General features: G+C 40.7%; 1 long non-coding RNA gene across 1 annotated transcript in view; it reads left to right on the plus strand.

Moving 5' to 3' along the window:
- LOC148885324 (uncharacterized) overlaps window positions 1-24,988 on the plus strand; it is a 141,852-nt gene that overhangs the window by 73,765 nt on the left and 43,099 nt on the right. Inside the window, exon 3 of the long non-coding RNA XR_016118023.1 lies at window positions 17,579-17,731. This is a non-coding gene — a long non-coding RNA (uncharacterized LOC148885324). The remainder of the gene's footprint in view (window positions 1-17,578; window positions 17,732-24,988) is intronic.

A 24,988-nucleotide genomic window follows, 5' to 3' on the forward strand; every position in this document is an offset into this window, starting at 1 on the left:
CATTCCCTCAGATCCTCTTCCTCCCTCCACCTGTGTGTGCCCCCACTGCCCGTCTCAGCACAATGGGGGACAGAGCTTTCAGGTGCTCTGCCCCCAAACTCTGGAACTTGTTTCCCCGCAACATTCGGAACATCGATTCTCTTCCCACCTTCAAATCTCATCTCAAAACCCACCTAATTTAAAATTGCATTTTCTGTGTAGCTCTATCTCTTGTTTCTATTTATAATTGTATTGTAGTTATTGTATTCCATTTATAATTGTATTTTATTTATTATTGTATCTATACTTGTCTGTGTCTGTAAAGTGTCCTTGAGAGCTTTGAAAGGCGCTTGAAATAAAATGTATTATTATTATTATTAAAATCCGGTGCGCTCTACGTCATATTTTCAATTCCCAAATAAATTTGTGAATAACAGTGAATGAGGTAAGGTTGGACAGCTCTGAAGCTCGCAAAAATCGCAAATATTGCAATTTTATGAGGTTATCGTGAATCCACACGTTCATAGTAAATATATGAACAGTTTAATGACAGTATTTCTTAAGTTTCACCAAGTCACGCGTTATTTCCTGGCCAACAGCATCCTCTAGTGGACGTGTAGTGACTCACACCACACTCGCAGCTTGGATTGATTCCTGCATAGCACTACTGAAGGCCTAGGAGTGACATGCACCTCTGTAAAAAAATGGCAGCCTAACGCCACAGTTCATTAACAGCAGGTTAGCGGGTATCTACGGCTCAATTGCCCCTTAATTACAACCGCCGACTGTCTTTTTGTTTTGTCTTGTACTGCCCCAGAGGGAGGTCGTGACACGGTCGGAGAATGTTTTTTTTTTTTCCTTTCTTTGGAATAACCTTCTCGCAAACGTAGCAACGCAAGGTTAACTGAGGCTAGGACACGGGTTAATTGGCTCAGCCTAGCAAACGCCGAGAGACGCCACCTTGGGTGAACTGTGGGGGGGCTTTTGTGAGCTATGGCCAATTCTACAATGTCAATCTACAATATCTTGTTGTGGTGCCATCATACAAAAAAGTACAACTTTTAGTTGCCATTTTTGTGGTCATATCAATCAATCACTGTCAATCTAAAGGTAATAATAATAATAATAATAATAATAATAATAATACATTATATTTTAGGCGCCTTTCAAAGCTCTCAAGGACACTTTACAGTCACAGACAAGTATAGCAATTGTTAGATTGGACAAACTTTGTGAAGAATAAAACTACCGTGCTGTCATATTTCATCCGAAATATTAGTGAATAGTTTAGTGAAAGCAAAGTCTCCCATTTGACGTTAAGCGGCTTTAAAATTGTCTCCCCGATAGCCGGTCATTACGAAATCGGCGCAGGATGCCAATCATCTCCATTTTCCCCTTATTCGTCTCCCTGGGGGGGGATCCTTGCGGAGGCTAAACGTGTGTGGGAATAATTCCAAGACGGGGAATGGGGGAGCTATTTGAGAGAGGAAAACATTGAGCCCCATAAAGGGAGATGGAGCTCCCCGACCCGCCATTGTCGGCAAAAGGCGGCCTAATAAAAGGCATCCTAAAACGCCTCACGTTCACGCCACACATTTTCACTTTGGCATATAATTGCCGGGCCTTAACTCATTTTACGCGGACTCCCGGGAATGAATCCTGCTTTTCCACTCACTTGCGAGAAAATCATTTGCCGTGTGCCTTTTGTGGATGACATCCCCGGATGCTAATCTTGTCCCATGGCGGAAGGCGTGTTTTGTTTTGTCAATTCTCCTTAAATTATTGTTGCTTGCTGCGTAATCCGATTGGAAACGCTCATTTGCTTTCGAATGGGAAGATGCAGACGTTGTTTGTGATGAGCGTATGCTGCCATCTGTTGACAGTTTTTCAAAATGCAATCCCGGAAACCATTTTGAATGAATGCCAGAAAAAAAATGTTGGCACGTTAATCTTAAACAAACCAATAAAATAATAGTTTTTAAACATGACAAATAATTTAAAATGCCATTTTGATGATAAAGGTTTCACGTATATATTTTTTTTCTTAAATACCTCCGTTAATCCTTGTGAGACAAAATTGTATGAGATTCATCTACTCTAGTGGAGGGCAATACGAAACACAAATTTTTTAGTGACGATATGAAAACGAAACATGACTGCAAAATTTGACTTAGAATAAAACACAAAACGGATTATATTAATAAAAAAGGTATCCAGCTTTGACAATTAATTATTTAAAATGATAGAAAATCAAGCTAAATGAACCATAAATTATTATGAGAGACATTTTAATTATCACATTTAATTTTCCCTTTTTTTGCACAATACTTTGAAATACTAATCTATTGCCAACCATACCACATGAAAAATATTTCAATGAATAAAAATACACACCGGGGATTTTATGGCTCAATACCTAAAAGACAAAAAAATTATAGCCAATGAAGGAGTCAAAATGATTACCCTTCCCTAATATTCAAGTGCATTGTTTGTATTCAAACTGTGCAGAATGTTACTTGCAATAATGTATGTAAAAATGTACCTTTTTTTTGGTGGGGGGGGGGGGGTACCTGGTTCAGTTTATTTCCTACAGCAGTGATTTTCAACCACTGACTATCAATGAGAAAGTATATTGTAATCAAATAGACTGTTCAGATTGTCTATTTTTAACATTTTTGGTTAATGGTGTGCTGCAAAATGTTTCCAATGTAAAAAAAAAAAGTGCCCTGGCTCAAAAAAGTTTGAAAAACACTCGTCTTAAAAAAGACAGAACCACTCCATATCAATTATTGTGGCCTTCTCATGTGTAGTCTCGTAGCATCCACAAGGGGGAGCCATAACCCAGCGAATGCAAAACACTTTCCCCCAGTCAAGCAAATATTCATTCATTCCCAGCCGCATGAACTCTGACAGCGCCGACATGAAAAACAATGTAAGATGTTCACTTATAAAACCCACCACCATGCAAACACATTTCTTTAATGTCTTTCCAGTTTTTGCCATTTTGAACCACAAAGGGTAAACGAAGTCGCAAGAATGCATCATCAAAGATACACATTGTGTTTTTTTCTTCTTCTTGTTTTGAAGAATAGAAGGGGGTGGATTACTTCCAGACGTTCAGAGGGGGCATGTTTCATCCAAATGTTGCTACGAATCTGTTTAGATATGCGTGTGTTGTCGGTTCAGGAATTCGACAGTACCTGAATGACTCAACTGCTTCAATGCAGAGTTCAAACAAGGTAAAATAATAATAATGGCGACTAAATTCTGCATCTGTTTTGGATTAATTCCAGTTTGTTCCCTTGTTTCGGTCTATCACAACATTTTTTTCGGCGGCTGTGGGTGGTTAAATGTGTCAGAGAGGCAAATCTTCACATAGCCGAGGATCACCATAGCAGTCATGAATCCCGCCAAAGCGATTGTTGTCGACGTCTTTCTCACGGGAAACAAAAAAGAAAGTGACACTTATGGAGAAGACGCCATTGGAATGTGTCATGCATTGCCCTTAAACGCCGCCCCGCCCCCCTCCCTACCCTTCCACCCTAAGCTACCCGCCCCTTCCCTAGATTAAAACCAGGCAGCCAAATATAACTTTCACTCATACTCCCCTCTTGTTGAACCCCAGGAATTAGCCATATCCTAGTCATCACCCCTTCCCATTGTCCCTGTGGGGATAATGATGGATAACTTTATGCAAGAAAGACAAACAAAAAAAACATGTTTGTGGTTTTATCTGGAGGTGTCTGCTGCTTATTTGCTTGGATGCTGATTTGGGAATTTGATGATTTGCTGATTTGGGAAGATGACAAATACGCCCCCCCCCACCCCACCCCCGGTTTTCCTTTGTAACACCCTCAACACCTCCGTGCTTGCAATGTCTCACGTCTCTATACTTAACATAAACACATTGAAGGGGTTCCCGGGTTCATCGCCGAAAGGCATAATGGACCCCCCCCCCCCCCCCCCCCCCCCGCCCACCTTTCCCCCCAATGTCAATCAAGCAACATTGTTATATTTCAACCTCTAACCTCCAGCAGGTCTGCCCGTAAACATTTAATGGACCTTTGACAAAAGGGTTAGCATGGGAGGTACTCCACCTCGCCTCACGTTTAATTTATAGAACAGTGACTGAACCCCCCCCCCCCCCCCACCCCTTAAAAAAATACTGCATTTGAAACATAGAGGACAGTTGCAAGTGTGGTCGTGATGTACGCGTTGTGCCGACGTCTCACGTCGTGACTTGCTAGACTCGGGGTCGTGAGCATCACCGCCACTTGACGTTGAGTGCCCCCCCCCCCCCCTGTTGATGCCAGCTGCATATGAGTCACATGCAAAGTGGGAAGGATTAATCAAATAATATGGGGAAGGAATTCGGGGGGGGAGGGGGTTGAAGGTGGCCATTAAGGAGAAGTGGCGGGCTGTGGATTTCAGCGCTAGGCCTTCAGTAGTGCTACGTCTGAATCAATCCAGACTGAAAAAAGTGTGGTGTGTTTCAGAGTAAGTCCACTAGAGACTTACAATATATATATATACAATATATTTGCTGATGCAGCTCACTCCCGATACAGTATGCTAGCTCTGGCCAGTATGCTATTGTCACTAGCGACTAACGATACTATGATTGGCTAGGGACTCGCCAATCATAGTTTGTGAAAACTCATATTTCCAGTGCCTTCCAGCAGGCCTTGGGTTGCCAACTCCAACTCTGATTGGTTAGCAACAGTTTTCATCTACATTGATTTTTATGCTGCAGGGCCTGCAGAACTGATTGTGAAGGCGTCCAAGTAGATTTTTGACCCTGTTTTTTTTTTCCTTGTCAGGTAACTTTTATTCTTCAAATTGCGTTCAGCATTTCCTTCTTTTTCTTTTAAAATTCATTCAGAATGACAATTGAAAGCAACTAGCCCAACGCGACGTGAAGATGGCTCCTCTCATCCATGACCCGGTCTTGAACCGCCATTAGCAAGCAGGTGTTGTCGGACTGAACATGTGCGGGCGACCGCAGTAATTTCTCATTCTTGAAAGGCGGCAAAGATGCCGCTATTAATACACTTGCTAGTTAATGATGGCCATCATCGTGCATGATGACGGGAGGCCTGGAGGCGGCGGATGAAGTGCAATCGGGATCAAATGGCGCTCATCGTCTTAGCATTGCTATTTTTTTTCTTTCAAATTTGAGTTAATGGTTGAATCACATACAGTGATACCTCGGTTTACAAACCCCTTGGTTTACGAACCTTTCGGTTTATGAACATTTAATTTATGAAAAATATACCTTGCCATATGAACTTTTTTTGGGATGGACACGGAGCTGACTCAATGAGTGATGTGTCGTTCGCGAAGCCAATTTTTAATGCACCGCACTATAGTTGCGGCTTGTAAGCTTTCATCAGGCGCTTTGTTTAGAGTGACCTGTCCATGTAATCTGGCTGCACGGCATTGCAGCCTGTGATGGAGCGTTGGGCCAAGCGTGTTTATTTTCCGTCGGCAGCTGTGAACCAGCACCTGTCCATGCAGCCACGCTCCGTAAAAATAAACCAACCCCCCCTGCCACATACCCTCCCTAAGGTTATCCAACCCCCTTTTTTGCCCGACCGCCCCCCTGAACCATGTCAGACCCCGAGCCCTGGACGCCTCCGTCTTCCTCGACAGCGTACTACGATGTTGAAAACGTCTTTCCCAGATTGCAATTGAGTCGGATCAGCCGGCGCATAAATCAGGCGATGGGGAAACAACGGGCAAGAGCAAAGGTGGATAAACCAAACCCCTCCTCTTATTTTATTTTATTTTATTTTTTTTTGTAATCCATCGACTTCCTCACTGTAAATCAACGACGAAAACACAGAAATGAGCTCCACCCACCAATCCAATCCCTGATGCTTCCAATCATCATGAAAGTGGAGGTTAAAGGCAGGTTTTTCCGTGTGAAGGGAACAGTATAATACAACTTGGCAGGATTGGGGACTTGAGTCAACGCGACTTGGCCTGGACTCACTGTTTTGCTTCTAACTTGATCCAAAAATGTCTTGCAAATACAATACAATACTGTCCATATTGATTTATATAGCACTTTAACAACAGCTGAAGCTGCAACAAAGCAATTAACTTGGACAGCAATCATATACAGGAAAAATAAAGAAGTCACAAATATAGTAGAAAGCACCAGGGAGTGAATCCAAGATCAATTCGGAATGCCAAACAGTACAAGTCAGTTTTGAGAAAGGTTTTACAGATCGGCAGCGATGGGGTTTGCCAAATGTTAAGTGGTAGGTCATTCCAGCGACTGGGACCAGCAACGGAAAAGGCTTAATCCCCTCTGAGCCTCCGTTTAGTTTTTGGCACATCTAATAACGTCTGGTCAGCAGACCTGAGGCGTCGGGAAGGTGTATATGGGGGGATGAGCGAGGCCATTTAAAGATTTGACGACAAATAATAAGATCTTCAAAAGAACTCTAAAATGTATAGGGAGCCAGTGAAGGGATGCCAGAGTAGGAGTTACAGTATATGCTCCCTCTTACGAGTACCAGTCAAGACGCCAGCAGTGGCATTCTGGACCAGCTGGAGACGCTTCATGGTGCCATCCAGGCTTTGATATCCTCCAGGTAGGATAAAAGTAGCCTTAATGAGAAAGTGTCTTTTTTACTCAGTGGGACAAAGATCTGATAGTCATCTGCGTAGCAGTTGGAGCAGGTATAATAAGGACAACATTGATAACAACACATTCCTAATGAAGACATAAGTCCGCATAACAGAACTTGAGATCACCCGTGATTTGATTTGACTTGCTTAATCCAAAATGACTTGGGAAAATTCTCCGGCTCTCAAGATGCAGTAGAGGCTTGTGCGTCTGTTTCACTTCCTCAAGGTATTCCCGGTCGGGAAAAAAAAACAAAACTTTGAAAAAAAATTCCGGTGGGATTGGCCGAACCCACGCGGAGGGAATTGAAGCAGGCTGATTCTTTCAATATTAATCCCTTCCATGTATAAAGCGCCCGGCGGAGGCGTCCATGGTCCACATGGAAGCGATAAAGATCCGAAAGCCAGTGCTACGGAGCACATGTCAAGCGGCGAGCACTAAAGGGAGATCGCGGGGGAGGCATAGGGCAAAGCCAAGTCCACCATTCCAGAGTAGCGGGATCGTGTTTCACCCAGAAAAGAAAAAATAAGTAAAATCGGCAACAATTGTCTTTGTTCTACGAAGAATGTCCCGGGAATGACGTGAGTGGGTTAGCGATAGCATGACAGCGCCCATTTAATCCGTCTTCATGTGAAGCTTGTTGACATCTATATCATTATCAAGATAAAAAAATTGGGGAATTTTGCTAGCTTAAAAACATACATTACCAAAGCCGAGAAAGAAGAAATTCGACTCGAACGTCTCAAGCTTGTACAAAATCGAAATTTGAGACCAAATTACCTGAAATACAACAATTGACAACAATCAAGCGGAAATGTTGGTGCTGTTGGACAGTCTGTGGCTGGATGGGTGCATGGCTTGAGGAGCCCGTCGTGATAAGAACGGAGCATCAGCGCAGAGCGCCATATGTGCAACTGTCGCGGCTTGGAATTGAAGCGGATTTACAGTATTTGGGACAGGAAATGTTAGACAATCTGTTTTCATCAATGGATGCTACAGCTTTGTGTTTGCTTTCAACACTTAGCTTGTAGCAGACGTGCACATTCCGCTGAAATGTCAATTTCTCCACTGCAAGACAAATAAAGGCTCATCCAATCCAATCTCACAAGAGTCACAAAATAACAGATATGCAAAGTGGGTTTGCAAAAGTCCACCCCGGATCAATGGCGGCACCTTGCATTGAGTTCCAAATTGAATTACGCGGGATACACGCTAACGTGCCAGCTAAGTGAATAACGTGGGCCCGACTACCCAGGTTGCATTGGGAGCCATTCGGAAGCTGCGACCGCTCCGTCACACCCCATCAATCACCAAGTAAGAAGTAGAAGGGTGGGGCGGGTGGGCAATGGGTCATCCCCAGAGCAGCCCACAGTGATGAACCTGCACCAGACTCGTATCGTGATCTTAAATGAGTTGTCCCTACATGAGGCAGTAAAAGACTTGCAATGAAGTTTTAACAAGGTTTTGCTAAATGGTGTTTTCTGGCTTAAAACGCTGTATCGATTCTTCCTCATCGGCTTTTTAGTGATGTCGTGGTATACTTCGGCTTTTTGCGCTTCACTTCACAGCGTCCAGAACTGACTGATGTGGAACCTCATTGCTTATGGTGGCCCCAAAGGGACTAAAAGTTATGTTGTACTAAAAGTAGCAGCTACTCACAATTGACAATTAAATTTACAGCGGTACCTTTACTTACCAACATATCTTCATATGACATTTTCAAGTTATGAAAAATGTCACCATGAAAATATTGCCTCTAGTTATGAAAAAAAATAAAGATATGAAAGGTAAAAATACAGAATGGCCTGCTACTCACAGCTCCCAGGTTTTCTGAACGCAACATACCTGTAGCTGCTCTGCCATTGGCTATTACCGAGTATCATCCTGTCACCCCATTGGCTAAAACGCACCTATATGGTATATATAGAAGTAAACTGTAAGTGTGTAGCTGGAGAGATATGTGTCACATAAGGTGTTCTGATGATTTTACGCAGTCAAGGCCTGCAAAGCCTTCTCAGCTGGCCTAAAAATATCTGAATCACGGACTGATGTTAATTATATTTTGACCATGAATTCTTATGAAATAATTCCAAACTGTCTGTTATAATAATACATTTAATTTCTAAGCGAACTCTCAAGGACACTTTACAGTCACCGGATTTTTTTTTGTGCGGGGGAGCAGCGGCAGCCATTTAGCTTCCTTTCATTGCTTTTCCCCTGTTGTGCTGCTTCCAGATGTGTGTTTTAGTATTTAAGCATTGAACCAATCACATTTCAGCCGTCATTTGTTACCAGGGTCAGACATCTACCTGGACGCCTTTACATTCAGTTCTGCAGGCCCTGGAGCATCAACCCATATCGATGAAACTGTTGCTGTAGCTAATCAGATTTCGAGTTGACGACCCAAAAGGGGTGCCGACGCCTTCTTGAAGGCACTGGTCAATGTCAGAGTTTTCAAAAACTATGATTGGCTTGTCACTAGTGATACTATGATTGACTGGTGACTAGCCAATCATTGTTTGCTATGATCACCAGCCGCTAGTGACAAGAGCATACTGGCCAGAGCTAGCATACTGTATCAGTCGCTAGCTGCGTAAGCAAATATAATGTGTTGATTTAATTGCTGTTTTGTCAATTCAAAATGGCTGAAGGAGGAGAAGAAATGGATTTGGTTGCAGATTTACTGTTAAAACCATTTTCAAGATGGACTTTTCAAGAAAAAATGGACATGATGAAGAAAAAATAGTTATTTCCTGGCTAACGGCACCCTCTATTGGACTTGTAGTAGATCACACGACACTTTTTTTCAGTCTGGATTGATTCAGACGTAGCACTACTGAAGGCCTAGCGATGAAATCCACAGCCCGCCACTGATTTTACGTAAATGCGAATCACCCCCAAAAGTATGCCGGTTGCTTTCGAAAAATATTGCCGACTTAGTCGTGAGTTACAGCGCCCCACGTTGACGACTTGATGTGGTTTATGTTGCGTCGTGGGCGCCTCGCCCCGAGAACTCGCGACCCACGCATCTCCAGTTTGACTGATTGCGAGGCTTCAAAGGTGTCAAATGACACAAGGTGCCGCAAAGCGGGGCGTAAACGATGGCCACATACTGTAGGTGCGGCGTGAAGTGGGAGTCAAAACCGTTTACGAGCCCCACCGCAGGATTTTTTAACGTGGGAGAAGCAGTCCGGCGTAATTGCGGGGCGCGGAGGAGGTCAGGCATCAACGTCCAAAAAAAACGGAGCTTTTTAACAAGCTCGCCGCACAAATCTGGGGTGGGGGGGGGGGGCAGCGTGAGTCGCACCCTCTTACTGTATTATTTTTCTTCGCCCACGCGGGAACAATTCACAGTTTGTCTTTGTCCAACTATCCGGGTTTGAGTGGGTTGGCTCTGATTCCCCAAAAATATGCATGGATGTATAACAATTATCCTTCCTTGACACCAATTGCTAGTTTTTTACTAGCTTTTGGTTCAATTCTGCTGCACCTTAGGATGTGATAGAAAGAGTTACCGTATTTTCCGGTGTATAAGGCGCACCCAAAAGCCTGCATTTTCTACAAAAGATGACCTGCCGCCTTATACGCAAGTGTGGCTTGTATGTGAAGTAATATTGAGCCACAACAGGTCTCGCAACTACTGTCAGCAGCCACCGACGCTGTAGTAGAAGTAGTGCGTAACTGCAGCCTCTGCGGTAGTACCTTATAATGCTGGGTGCCTTATATTTGGAAAACATATTTCTATTTTACATTTGATTTTTTTTTCATTCATTGAGGGTGCGCCTTATAGTCCCGTGTGTCTTTTATCAGTGTCTGAAATAACGTCTGCCCGGATGCCCGAGGCGTGCAACTTTTACGTCGGGCGTACAACTCGCAGAACGTCTCTGCCCGGGTAGCCGACAACTTTTTTTTTTCAAATCAAACGTTTGCTTTATCCCGATCTTGAAATCTTCGTTCAGTTTGAAAATTTCGGAATTTCGGTTCGTTTGGCAATTTGCATATTCGGCAGCCAATCAGAAGCCTGCATTGAATAACTTTGTGCTTCCGGGTACATTTGCATATCATTTTCCAAAGTAGACGCACAGAAAATACAAGAAAAACGTATAAGTGGTTCGGAATCAAGCCATAACCTCAGCAAAAAAACCCAGAAGATTCAAAAGAAGTGAACAAAATTTATGACGCAACAAAACGTAAACGTACATTAAAAGCATCGTGGAAAGAGCCTTTCAAACCTCTCAAGGTCACTTTACAGTCACAGGATAAGTTTTTCTGTGGGTGTGCAGCAGCAGCCACACGCGCCAGCGTTCACTCAACCCGGAAGTAAATAGATAGAAAGCTAGCTAGCTAATAGAGCGCTTTGAAAGGCGCTTAAAATGTAATGTGATAGATAGATAGATAGATAGATAGATAGATAGATAGATAGATAGATAGATAGATAGATAGATGGATAGCTATACAACTAATAGATAGCCATCTAGATAGCTAGTTAGCCAGCCAGATAGCTAATAAATGGCAAATAGATATCAAATAGCTAGCTAGCTAGAGAGTCAGCTAGATAGCTTGTTTTCACGTGGGGTTCAAGAAGTCGGAGAGAAATATGACAATCAGGGGTTTATAGCATGAATATTATTTTGCTAGTTAAAATCATTTAAAAAAAAGTAGATGAGATGCTGGCCAGATGAGGTGTTATGATTGGCAGCTACGAGTGATGTCGGGGGGGGCAGCAAGGAGATCATTTTGTTGTGAAAGAAGGCAAAAGGGTCAAAGTTCAAACACCGGCAAATTGAAAGTGCAACATTGTGATTGCTAATGTCAACAATGAGAGGTTCCTCATCACATTTTTTTGATTTTTGCTTTTCTAAGGAAGTCACCATGGCGACCAACAACACAGCACTCCAGTTATTTTCTCTGGGTGAAAATTAGAGTCCAGGGTGGTCTTATATGCGTCAGACAAATTACAATAATCGTCGAGGGCCATTTTTCACCTTTCGTCTTGACCAAGAATCACAAAAATAGTCTGGAACTTACCCAATGGTCTTGACGGAAAAGCAATGACCGTTCCGTCATCGCAGTATACAAGGGATGAGTCATCACATGGACAAAATAAAAGAATAAAAGCACTCTTGTCCAGTGGAGATAAAAATGACAAAGAAGTTGGAATCTTGTCATTTGCGCTGATGAATCTCTTTGTGGTGAGACCATCATTGCACTCTGGGCAAATTTAACACTCCCCCTTCTGTTTGGTATACTGGACATCGTTCAAATGATGTAGCAATCGGAGAACATTTCCAAGATGAGTCTTTGAACCAGGCTGACAACAAAAAAAATGGAATGACAGACGCGTTGTCTGTTTACAGTCACGGCTTTGACATTCTGTGGTAGTGGTGAGGGTGCGGGGAGAGTATGTGGGGGCATCAGGGCTTGCTTGTGATAGACAAACCGATCATACTTCATATCACACAGTCAGTAAAACTGCTCTCATTGTGTTTAATGTGTTGTAGAATAGTTTATTTGACATGTATATACAGTACATACATTGTAATCTGCGGCCATTTTGTTGGAAATGGTAACAACGAATTGCCATTATAACATACGGATTTGTTGTGTCCCTTGAGGTGTGTTGTAAGAAGGTCCGACTGTATTGAGATTGGGATCGAATTGGAGAGAGAAGTGCAGTTAGAAATTGTGGATGTAAGATTGAACAAGGGAACCTAGTAGGTCGCTAACACCTTAGCAACATGAGATATTTTGAGAGCCAATGTAGCGAAGAATTATTATCCATATTACACAAAGTTAACTTTGAATTGGAAAGAGACTTGAAGTTAGAAATTGTGGATGTAAAATTGAACAAAGGAACCTATTAGGCTAATAGTACCTGTTCGCTAACACTTTAACAACATGGGATGTTTTGTGAGCAAAAGTAGCAACTAATTACTCTATTATCCAGATTAAAGAAGGTTAACGTCGAAATGGAGAGAGATTTTAAATTAGAAATTGCGGATGTAAGATTGAACAAGGGAACCCAGTAGGTTAATAGTACTGGTTCGCTAACACTTTAGCAACATATGTTTTGAGAACAAAATTAGCGAATAATTATCATCCAGGTCACAGAAAGTTAATTTTGAATTGGAGTGAGACTTAAAGTTAGAAATCGCAGATCTAAGATTGAACAAGGAAACCCAGCAGGCTACTAGTACCGGTTAGCTAACACTTCAGTAACGAGATATTTTGAGAGCAAAAGTAGTGAATAATTATAAACCAGATTACAGGAAGTTAACTCTGAATTGAAGATAGACTTGAAGTTAAAAATTGCACATTTAATTGAACAAGGAAAACCAGTAGGCTAATGGTACCGGTTAGCTAAAACTTCAGTAAAAGGAGATGTTTTGAGAGCAAAAGGAGTGAATAATTATTATCCAGATCACAGAAAGTTAAATTTGAATTGAAGATAGACTCGAAGTTAGAAATGGCAAATCTAAGATTGAACAAGGAAACCCAGTAGGCTAATGGTACCGGTTAGCTAAAACCTCAGCAACATGAGATTACAGAAAGTTAACTTTTTTATGTTGATTGTTTTGGGTGTCAGCCTGCTCAGAGAAAACAAGGAATGAAAGGTCTCAATGGAAATGGGCCTGTTTGCTCGGAATAAAAATCATTGTTTGTTCAACCCGTTTGCTCGTATTTGTGCGCGAACGCCGCAATCAAGTCGGCTCGTTAAACCAAACGCGAAGACGGGAGCCTGGGAGGCGCCCCAGCGCCGATGACAATCTCCAGATGAATTAGCGGCATTAGCGGGACAAATTGCGGCTCCCGCAGGCTGGTGGTTTTCATAAACAAATCTCTCGACTTCAACCTTTTCGGCAGGCCACCCGGGTTACACCCCCCGCCTCTCATGATGGAGTCAAGGCCACTTAGGCCGAGTGATGGGAAAGCAAACAGGCAAGTGAAAGTGTAGTCGGTGTAAATGGGTGTGAAAATAAACCACAAAAAGCGACGTGAGACCTGCTCACCTTTCCGTGTTCCTGTTTCATTTGCACCGTTACACGTCATGATGATGATGATGATGCCTGAATCGTCCTCCATTTTAGTTTGAAGTCTATGACTCATGAACGAATTAAAACAAAATGGAGCCTAGCTATCTATCTATTGGCTATCTAGCTAACTATTAAATAGAAATCTAGCTAGCTAACTATTAGCTAGCTAGCTTTCTATCTATTTGAATGCCTTTAGGGTTGAAATTTATTATTATTATTATTATTATTATTATTATTATTATTATCAGAATCAGAATCATCTTTATTGCCAAGTATGTAGAACACACAAGTAATTTTGGACAAGACATTACGTATTGTGAAATCATGCCTGAATCGTCCTCCATTTTAGTTTGAAGTCTATGACTCATGAACGAATTAAAACAAAATGGAGCCTATCTATCTATTGGCTATCTAGCTAGCTGTTAAATAGAAATCTAGCTAGCTAACTATTAGCTATCTAGCTTTCTATCTATTTGAATGCCTTTAGGGTTGAAATGTATCATCATTATTATTATTATTATTATTTTATTATTATTAAGTCTAAAGCACTTAACAATCAAACATGAAATGTGATGGACAAGGCATTGTACGTATTGTGAAATCATGCCTGAATCGTCCTCCATTTTAGTTTGAAGTCTATGACTCATGAACGAATTAAAACAAAATGGAGCCTAGCTATCTATCTATTGGCTATCTAGCTAGCTATTAAATAGAAAGCTAGCTAGCTAACTATTAGCTATCTAGCTTTCTATCTATTTGAATGCCTTTAGGGTTGAAATGTATCATTATTATTATTATTATTATTATTAAGTCTAAAGCACTTAAAAATCGAACATGAAATGTGATTGACAAGACAGTACTGTTTTGTGAAATCATGCGTGAATCGTCCTCCATTTTAGTTTGCAGTCTCAGACTCATGAACGAATTAAAACAAAATGGAGCAGGCTATGTTTCTACATACAATATGACAAAATGCAAAGACGACTCACATGTTTTGCTCCGAGCTGTATCTGTCAAGAAGAATCAATATCACAATCACAATCTATGAGCTAGCTATCTATTGGCTAACTAGCTATTAGCTCGCTAGCTTTCTATCTAATTGAATTACTTTAGGGTTGAAATGTATTATTATTATTATTATTGTTAGTAATATTATAACACAAGTTATCAATATCACACACGTGCTTGGCAGCTTCCTAAAGGAAATTATGAAAAGTTATCACTTTGTGAAATTTCATTTTTCTCATTTTTTTGTTTTTTTTTTCATCCCCTGCAGGGTAAATACACACCCCGCAGTGCTATTGGGTTTCCGTTAGACGTCCACGTCAAATAAATGACTCTCATGTAACCTAAATCGAGGCATTGCTCAGATCCTGACTGCTTACTTCCTGAACGCTGGTGGGGGGGGTCCTTTACGAATTGTCGTTCAACCTTTAAGAAAGAATATTACCCATAATTCTTGACGGTAGAAACGTTTTAAGCAGCGGGGCGCTGATGCAGTTGACAGATGACACAGAGTCCTGCGAGTTTTATGCTCAAGACTTTTTTATATGTTAAAAAAAACAAAAAAAAAACACTCATTATAAAATGGATTATTGACAAGTCAATAATTCGTGAACAATCCGAAATGATATTCAAAGCACTTTTTGGTAATTTATGAGAGCGCTGGCATTTCCGCAATCAATGAAAAACATCAATGACCCTTCATAAAAATAATTAGCTTCTGTATCTTGAAATGTAACACGCCGATGAGAAAGAAAAACAAAATATCAACCACTCCTAACACAGCACAACACAAGTGTGGTCTCAAAAGTTGAATTTTATTCAAATATGAATTTAATTCCTGTCTGAGGATCATTTAAAGGACAACCGACGCCTCCGGACAAGATGTGTCCATAATTTGTAAAATCACTTCAAATGACTTCTACTGAGCGTATTTTACAAAGATTCCACCGCATATGGCTATATTTTACGTTTTAAGACTTGCGCTGAATATTCAGGAAGTCTTGTTTTTGAGTTAGGGACGAGTCCTCACCCTACGTCACTGAAGGAACGCCCCTGACAAAAAAAGGACACATTGTAGCAGTCCTTCAATCACGTCAATGCATTTTGCTGTACTTTGGTCTGAAAACGTCATGTAGGACCAAAAAGAGGCAGAAGAGGGCGACAAAGCTCCATGTAAGGAATTAAACAGCCTGTGGAAACGGGCTGATTAATTCCTTACACGGCTTTGTCGCCATTTTCTGCCTTTTTTGGGTGCGACATTTCCGACCCCTGATGCCTCAAAAATGACACGGAATAAATTCTTTAATCGATTTCAAACATGTATGCTTTCCTCTTCAGAACTATTTGAATCATATTCATAACTGTATGAGTAACAAGAAAGCATCTTCTCCGAATCTGAAGCCATTGTTTTGATTCTAGAGCAAGGCAAGACGTCTTGCCGTGACGTCACGAACAAGGGGGCGGGACCTTCTGAAACTGGCCACTTCCGGTTTCAATTTGAAGTCGTTTTTAGACACTTTGACTCATTTTTATTGGTGTTTTGCATTTGACTAAAAATATCATACTGTGTGTTTTGGGTATTTTAGATGCTAGAAAATGGTTTTTCTGATGTCAGTTAGGAAACAAAAAAGTGGTGTCGGTTGTCCTTTAAGGACATAAAAAAATGTAATTTACACTCTTGACAACCAGAACAGTAGCACCTAGCTTAAACCGTTTCAGCAGGGAAATATTTTTTTTGTTTTGAAGCAGGTATTTCTTACCTTGCCTTGCGTGTGTGCGTGTCAGGATGCTGCCGCAATTGAGGGCGGAGGAAATGAAAAGTGTTTTGCAAATGTTTTCACAGCCTGTCACCAGTTTTTTTTCACGCCTTGCTCATGATTAGCACGGATCTCAAGGTTTACTGTGACATGATCCCACATGCCTATGTGCTGGGAAGACACACACACACACACACACACACACACACACACACACACACACACACACACACACACACACACACACACACACACACACACACACACACACACACACACACACACACACACACACCTGTTTTACATATAACACAGGCACACAGTCACTAAGAATAACGTTACTTAAATTTGACCGTGTGTAAAGAACATGTTCTCCTCTATCCCGCTAAAAAAATGTCTTTTTAGGTTATCTTACAGCAATTGGAAGACATTTTAACTCATTCACTGCCAGACGTCCTCTCCAGTGCCAGGGTTTTTGTCATTGTCACTCAAATTCAAGGACAAATACTATATTGAGATTTAGGACTAAATAAACATGCAATGCAGCGTAAGAAACCTTTGACTCTCTTTTCTCATCAGAAAAAAAAGAGTTAATTCCTAATTTATATGGGTCTGGAGTTATATGAGGTTGAAGTGTGGGTGATTGTCCAAAATACAATGCAATGCATACATACATATTGCTTAAAAAAAAAATAATACATTTTATTTTAAGCACCTTTAAAAGCTCTCAAGGACACGTTACAGTCACAGACAAGCCTAGATACAATAATAAATAAAATAAAATAAAATTATAAATAGAATACAATAAATAAAATACAATTATAAATAGAAACAAGAGAGAGCTACACAGAAAATGCAATTTTTAAATAAAGTTAACAGCTGAAGCTGGAACAAAGCGCTAACATGGGAATAAAAGGTAATACTGCCCCCTTGTGGAAAGGAAAAGTATCGCCAGAGATCTGGCCAGCGCTTTATCGGTACCTAAAGATGGCGCTCTATGTCATATTTTCAATTCCCGAATAAATTCGTGAATGGCAATGAATGAGTTAATGAGCAAATGGAAAAAAAAATCTGCTTTCTAACTTTGACTAAAAATCGAGTCGCTTAAAATTGTTCAAATTAAAAACGTTTGAAATTGTAATTGTTTTTATGTTTTCTCGTAACAGAATGAAAAGTGAATAATCTGGAGAAACCCCCATTGAAGCGTGAAAACACTCAATTTTCACACAAGAAAGCCAGGACCAAGTACCAAACCCGGAACTTCCTAACTGCAAGGCAGACGTACTCACCGCAAAACCACTGTGCTTCCTACAACTCAGGTAAAGAAACCTTCCTCATATCTTATCAGGATTTTTTTTTCTCACGATCACAATGTCGACTGATTTTTTTTGCCAAAAGCGAACATACTGTACCCTCCCTGAAGTGAAACATCTCCTGCGTAAAAGTAAAAGTGCCTGAATAGCATCTTTATGAGTCCCCCGTGGCGCTTCGCAATATTTATGCACGACAGCGCGTTTGGATTACAGTGCTATCACCCCCCCAACGCCCTCCATACCAGACGCCTAATTGTTTCCATTCTCGTTCGCTCCACTCTGCATTTAGATGCTTAAGCAAACGCTGGTATTGTATTATAATGGCATGAATACGTTGCATGATGCAAATGAGGACCTCCAGTTGACATGTCTTACAGGATTACCGCACAGCTTGAAACACTTGCGCTACATCCATTTCCTGAAAACGCTAAATGCCCTCCCCTGCCTCCACCGACGCACCTTCACCACATTTTGCCTGTTTGTTATGAGAACTGGCCATACACCACAACACCGAGACACTTGATACTTTCTGTTTGCGGATGACGGAAAAACGAAAGAAAAAAAAAAAACGACGTCCGAAACTAGCTGAGATTTGTCAACGCCTGTTTCTCATTTCCAGTGGCCCATTGTAAACGTCACAATGTTGCATATAAGAAAAAAAAAAATGGCACTTATAACAACACCAATGCCAACCTTTAGAAGCACACTTAACTCATTCACTGCCAGACGTTTGCAAAAATGTGTCCACTCCAGTGCCAGGGTTTTTGTCATTTTCACTTGAATTCCGGGACCCACAGAATTTTAGGGCTACATAAACATTCAATGCAGTGTAAGAACCCTTAGTCTTCTTGTATCAGTAAATAAGAGTTAATTCCTAAATTATATGGGTCTGGAGTTATATGAGGTTGAAATGGGGGCGGCTGTCCAAAATACAATGCAATACATACATATTGTTTTGTACAGCGCTTTAACAACAACTGAAGCTGCAACAAAGCGCTAACATAGACAAAAGGGAAATCCTGGTCTGACCAGCGCTTTATCAGCACCCTCCACAGGAAACTAAAAACCCGAAGAAATTCGGGAATGATGCTCCACGTCCTTTGAATTTTACTGTCGATTGGATGCCAGGAATTCCACAGAAAATTGAGTTTTAGGACTACATAAACATTTAATACATTGTAAGAAACATTAGACTCTCTTCTTCATTAGAAAAAAAGAGTTAATTTGTAAATTATATGGGTCTGGAGTTATATGAGCTTGAAATGGGGGCAGTTAAAAATACAATATATTGGATTGGATTGGATTGGTTATGCCTTTATTAGTCTCACAGTGGAGAAATTTACATTTCACAGCAGCAAAGTGATGAAAGGAATGAATTATATATATTATATATATTGTTTTATATAGTGCTGAAGCTGAAATAAAGCGCTAACATGGAATAAAAGGTAAAAAAGCATGTTATCGGCACCCAAATAATAATAATATAATAATAATAATAATAATAATAATAATAATAATAGCAGCCACACGCGCCAGCGTTCAGCGTTCACTCAACCAGGGAGTAACTTGGATAGAATAGTAAGACAAATAGATAGAAAGCTAGCTAGAGAGCCAATAGATAGCTAATAGCTAGCCAGCTAGATAGCTAGCCAACTAGATAGCTAGCCAGCCAGCCAGCCAGGTAGCTATTGGACGGTATTACAGAACAGACAAAGAGAATTGACTTCACACAATATTTCCTACTAATGTCTACATAAACGAAAGTCAAAAAAATAGGAACCAAACCCGAACAAATTCAGGAATAGCGCTTGACGTCATATTTTCAATTCCTGAATAAATTGGTGAATGGCAATGAATGAGTTAAGACTTTAAACAGCGCCAAAATCGGACAAGCAAAAGACGCACAGACGTGTGTGGATGCGGATGCTCCATTTCAATCAAATTCTACTGTTGTGGAATATCTAATTTCGCAATTATCCGACCATCACAGCTTCAAGGTTACATTCATAAGCATCCATCAGATTCCTAAAGGGATGCGAACAAAAATGCCAGTGTGCGCTGGGTGTAAAAATAATGTGCGGATGGGGGCGGCGGGGAAGAATACATTACATTTATTACATTTTTTTTGGCAGGCAATCCCGCCATCAAAGATCCCCCTACCCCGTCTCATTCTGGTGGCCTCCCCCCCCCCCCCACCTTTCCTTTCTTGCTCTAAAAGCTTTTTTAATTATGGCAGCCATGAAAGAAAGGGAGGCAAAGAGTGTCTCTTGGCTTGCTCTGACGGCATTGTGCAGAATCCGCATCCACACACTCACAGGTCACTCAAAACAAATTATATGGCGTACAAATATCTTTACAACAAAGACGAGGCAGTTTTGCCTCAATGTAAAAGTAAATCTTTTAAACACTGTGTGTCTTTGCGTGTGGTGCTACAAGCTAACAAATAAATTGTGACTAAAGTTATCAGACAATATGAGTCACCCTCTTCAAAGTATATCTATAGCTATACAGCTAATTTCTAGCTAGCTAGCTAGTGGATGGCCAACAGATGGCCAGCTAGATTAGCTATATAGCTATCTAGGTGACTCTGTTGACTATCTATTAGCCATCTAGCTAGCTATCTATTAGCTATCTAGCTGGCTAGGTATTAGTTATATGGATGTCTAGGTGATTGGCGAGATGGCTGGCTATCTGTTGGCTATCTATTAGCTATCTAGCTATCTCACTATTAGCTATATAGCTATCTAGGTGGTTAGCTATCTAGCTAGCTATCTGTTGGCTTTCTATTTGCTATCTACTAGCTCGCTAGCTAGCTTTCTATCTATTTATTTCCGGGTTGAGTGATTATTATTATTATTAGTAGTAGTAGTAGTAGTAGTAGTATGATTATTAGTATTATTAGTTTTCTGTTGGCTATCTATTAGCTAACTAGCTTTCTATCTATTTGAATTGCTTGAGGGTTGAGTGGCTGCTGCTCATCCACAGAAAAACTGATCCTGTGACTGTAAAGTGACCTTGAGAGTTTTGAAAGGTGCTTATAAATAAAATGTATTATTATTCTTATTATCTATTAGCTATCTATTAGCTATCTATTAGCTAGCTAGCTTTCTATCTATTTCAATTACTTTAGCGTTGAGTGGCTGCTGCTCATCCACAGAAAAACTTATCCTGTGACTGTAAAGTGACCTTGAGAGTTTTGAAAGGTGCTTATAAATAAAATGTATTATTATTCTTATTATCTATTAGCTATCTATTAGCTATCTATTAGCTAGCTAGCTTTCTATCTATTTCAATTACTTTAGCGTTGAGTGGCTGCTGCACATCCACAGAAAAACTTATCCTGAGACTGAAAAGTGACCTTTAGAGTTTTGAAAGGTGCTTATAAATTAAATGTATTATTATTATTGTAAGAAAAGATGCAAGATGGTGATATAAACTTTTAAGAAGACAAATGAGGCCACCATGTCGCAAAATGTGTCTGTTTTCCAAAACAGTAGTCCTATTGTCCCACTACGAAGAGAAGAGGTTCATGGTAGCCTCCAATGGGAATCTTCCATCCGCCCCCTTGAGGAGGGCCGCAGGCTGCTATACACTATTGGGTTACCCTCGTTTCCCAGAGGTGCTTTTTTTCGTCTCCCCCGAGGTGTCCATATGTGAAGTATGAAGGGTGAGATTCAAGCATAGGTCCGATTAAAAGACCGCGCCTGCTTAAAAGGTTAGTCTCTGAGTCATAACAATACGCCTTCGTAACCTCGCCTGTGCGAAGCCTTGAAGTCAGACACCGTCTTGGCCGTTGACCTTACCCGGCTTTTCTGACACCTCCCTGGTGATGGTGTTTCGACTTTGATTGTGTAACAGAACTACACGGGCCATATGGTGTGACCCGCTGGGGCAACATGACATTTTTTTAATGCTTTTGTGTGATATATAGGCGGGAACATGTAATGAGGTGATCTGGACTAGCCCACTGGGTTAGTTTGTAATTGTCCACGTAAAAGGTTTAGGATCGTAATAAAGTGCTAAGGAGGATTTAACGGCATTGTGTAGGATAAGATGACATCAAAACTGACTCAAATGCTCTGGATTCGGAGAGCACCGATGCATTTGTGGAACTGTCGCAGATTGGAATTGAAGTGGATTTATGTGAGGTAGGAGATGTGAGACAATCTCGCTGTGTCAATGGATGCTACAGCTTCGTGTTTGCTTTCAAAATTTAGCTTGGAGTAGATGTGAACGTTTCACCATGATGTCCCTGATCCACTGGTGAAAAGGATGCTTTGATCCTCTTATCTTTCCCAACCCAAAATGCATTGTGTGTCGCTTTCTCGGTCAGGGGCGTTCCTGATGTGACGTCACGTCAGGCATCGTCATCAACTCGAAAACAAGACTTCCTGAATATTCAGCGCGAGTCTTAAAACGTAAAATGTAGCTCTATGCCGAGGAATCTTTGTAAAATACGCTCAGTAGAAGTCATTTGAAGTGATTTTACAAATTATGGACGCAACTTGTCCGCAGGTGTCCTTTAAGGAATAATGAGTTTTAGAAAGCTGCCATTTTACTTAATTTTCACCCAATGTAGCAACACCTCTGTGTTGTCTTCTATAAACACTGCAGAAATGGTATGAAAATATGTACTATGGGTGCGTAATGGCTGAGAGGTAGTGGCTAATGGCTGCAATCAACCTCCTGCCATTCATACAATAATAACGAACACATTCTCTTTCATGCGCGGAGGGTATGATGATAATGAGGTTGTGAAAACGACAAAAGAAAAGAGGCACTCCACAGGCGGCTGATATCGATCCAAGATCCCAATCGCATCACCGCAACTCTATTTCACTTCACACGCATCCAATTACGCTGGCGAAATGAGATCACACACACACACACACACACACACACACACACACACACACACACACACACACACACACACACACACACACGCATTAATAGCCTCTTGAAAGTGCTTCCCCAATCATTACAAAAGTTTTGTCTTCAGGGACGGGTCTAAAATTCTGATTTCATCAGCCAGTTGAGTGATTATTCCCAAATGTCCGAAAATGTTTAACCTGTCTATCTGTAGTTACCTCACTGGCTGTCTCACTAATTTTCTCACGATCCATCTGTCTGTCTATTGTGATAGCAAAGTCATGGCCAAATATTTATGTCGCTAGCTATCTAGCAAAAATATCTACTTGACCGCTTTTTACTTTGTAGCAGGCTAGCTAATATAGTAGGTAAATTGCTAGCTATGTCGAGGATAGGTGGAAATCATTGTTTTCATTCCACAAACGTACAATTGTTTCAAATTGTCGTCCATTTTTCATCTGTCCATCATCTTTCTATTTATATTTTGGACATTTATCTCGCTAGCTATCGAGCAAAGATTTCTACTTGACCCTTTTTACTTTGTAGCTGGCTAGCTACCTAGTTATCTACTTATCTAGCTACAGTATATTAGCTAGCTATGTCAAGGATAGGTGGAAATCATTGTTTTCATTCCATAAACGTACAATTGTTTCAAATTGTCGTCCATTTTTCATCCGTCCATCATCTTTCTATTTATATTTTGGACATTTATCTCGTTAGCTATCTAGCAAATATTTCTACCTTACTCTTTTTACTATGTAGCTGGTTAGCTAACTAGATACATAGCTAGCTACAGTATATTAGCTAGCTATGTCAAGGATAGGTGGCAATCATTCTTTTCATTCCACAAATGTACAATTGTTTCAAATTGTCATCCATTTTTCATCCGTCCATCATCTTTCTATTTATATTTTGGACATTTATCTCGCTAGCTATCTAGCAAAGAGTTCTACTTGACTCTTTTTAATTTGTAGCTGGCTAGCTAGCTATTTATCTAGCTAACTACTTAGCTAGCTACAGTATATTAGCTAGCTATGTTGAGGATAGGTGGAAATCATTGTTTTGACAACGATACTAGTGCAGCGTGTTCTACCGGAAACAAATTCCTTGTGTGTCCTACATACTTGGCAATAAAGATGATTCTGATTCTGATTCTGATTCTGATTGTGTTCATTCCACAAATGTAGAATTATTGTCCATTTTTCCTCGATCCACCATCTTTCCATTTGTATTTCGGACATTTATCTCGCTAGCTATCTTGCAAAAATTTCTACTTTAACCTTTTTACTATGTAGCTGGTTAGCTAGCTAGCTACATAGCTAGCTATAGTATCTTAGCTAGCTATGTCAAGGATAGGTAGAAGTCATTGTTTTCATTCTACAAATGTACAATTGTCCATCTTTCCATTTGTGTTTCGGACATTGCCTTTGGGGATCGTCTGTAATCCTATCTTTTGATATAATGATGACATTAAGGATGAAAGCTAGCTTGTTGGATCTTCTGGCTGAAGATCAAAAGCCATAACTTATTGGACTCAAAATGGGTGTAAAAAATGAAGACTAAGATTAAGAATGAGGTCCATCTCAGAATAACACGTGACATTGATTTTAAGCACCTCTGTAACTCTTTGACTTGGAAACCCCCCACCCCAGCTTGTGTGAAAGTCTTGTGTTCAACATGTTAGGGTTGCTTCCTACTGTGAGTGCAGGTGTGTTCACGGAGAGTTGCGGGAAGTAGTCTCGCTCGTCTAGAAATTGTCCAGGGATGAGACATTCAACGAACTCCCAGCTGTCACTCTGTCAAAACCAGACGTGATGTAGAACACATGTCTAGCTCATTTAAAAGTTAGTCAAATGAAAATTATTATCCTGTGACTGTAAAGTGTCCTTGAGAGTTTTGAAAGGTGCTTATAAATACAAGACAGTTAAATGATTAGGATGTATGTAAGACAACATAAGTATGAACTGATGTAAAATGTCTGCCCTGTAAGAATTCCCTGGACCCAAGAAAATAGAAACCGTATGCTAGATGAAAAATACTAATTAATCAGTCAAATACTTGACTTGAAGAACAAACGACTGTAGATGAGCATCCATTCGTGTTTTGGAGATTTTAAATGGGATTCAAGTTGAGTGGCAACAGCTCAAACATGTGCAAGCAATCAAGTTTCTCCATCTTGTCCTTTCCTTCGCCATCATTTGCGCTTTTGTGATGAAGAACCGCCGGTCGAGTCTGTCAAGGTTGCCCTCGGCCCATTACAAAGGTCACCTGGATTGGACTCGTGGGCCAACGGGAACGAAAGCAAAAAGTCAAGCCAACGAGTCACGCTGGAATTGCCACTGGACTTTTCACAAGGAAGGAAAGGCTCATGACTAATAGCTTGTTTACACA

The sequence above is a fragment of the Hippocampus bargibanti genome, linkage group LG17, assembly GCF_051943395.1.
Source record: "Hippocampus bargibanti isolate YZ-2025 linkage group LG17, ASM5194339v1, whole genome shotgun sequence".
In the NCBI taxonomy this organism is placed as follows: domain Eukaryota; kingdom Metazoa; phylum Chordata; class Actinopteri; order Syngnathiformes; family Syngnathidae; genus Hippocampus; species Hippocampus bargibanti.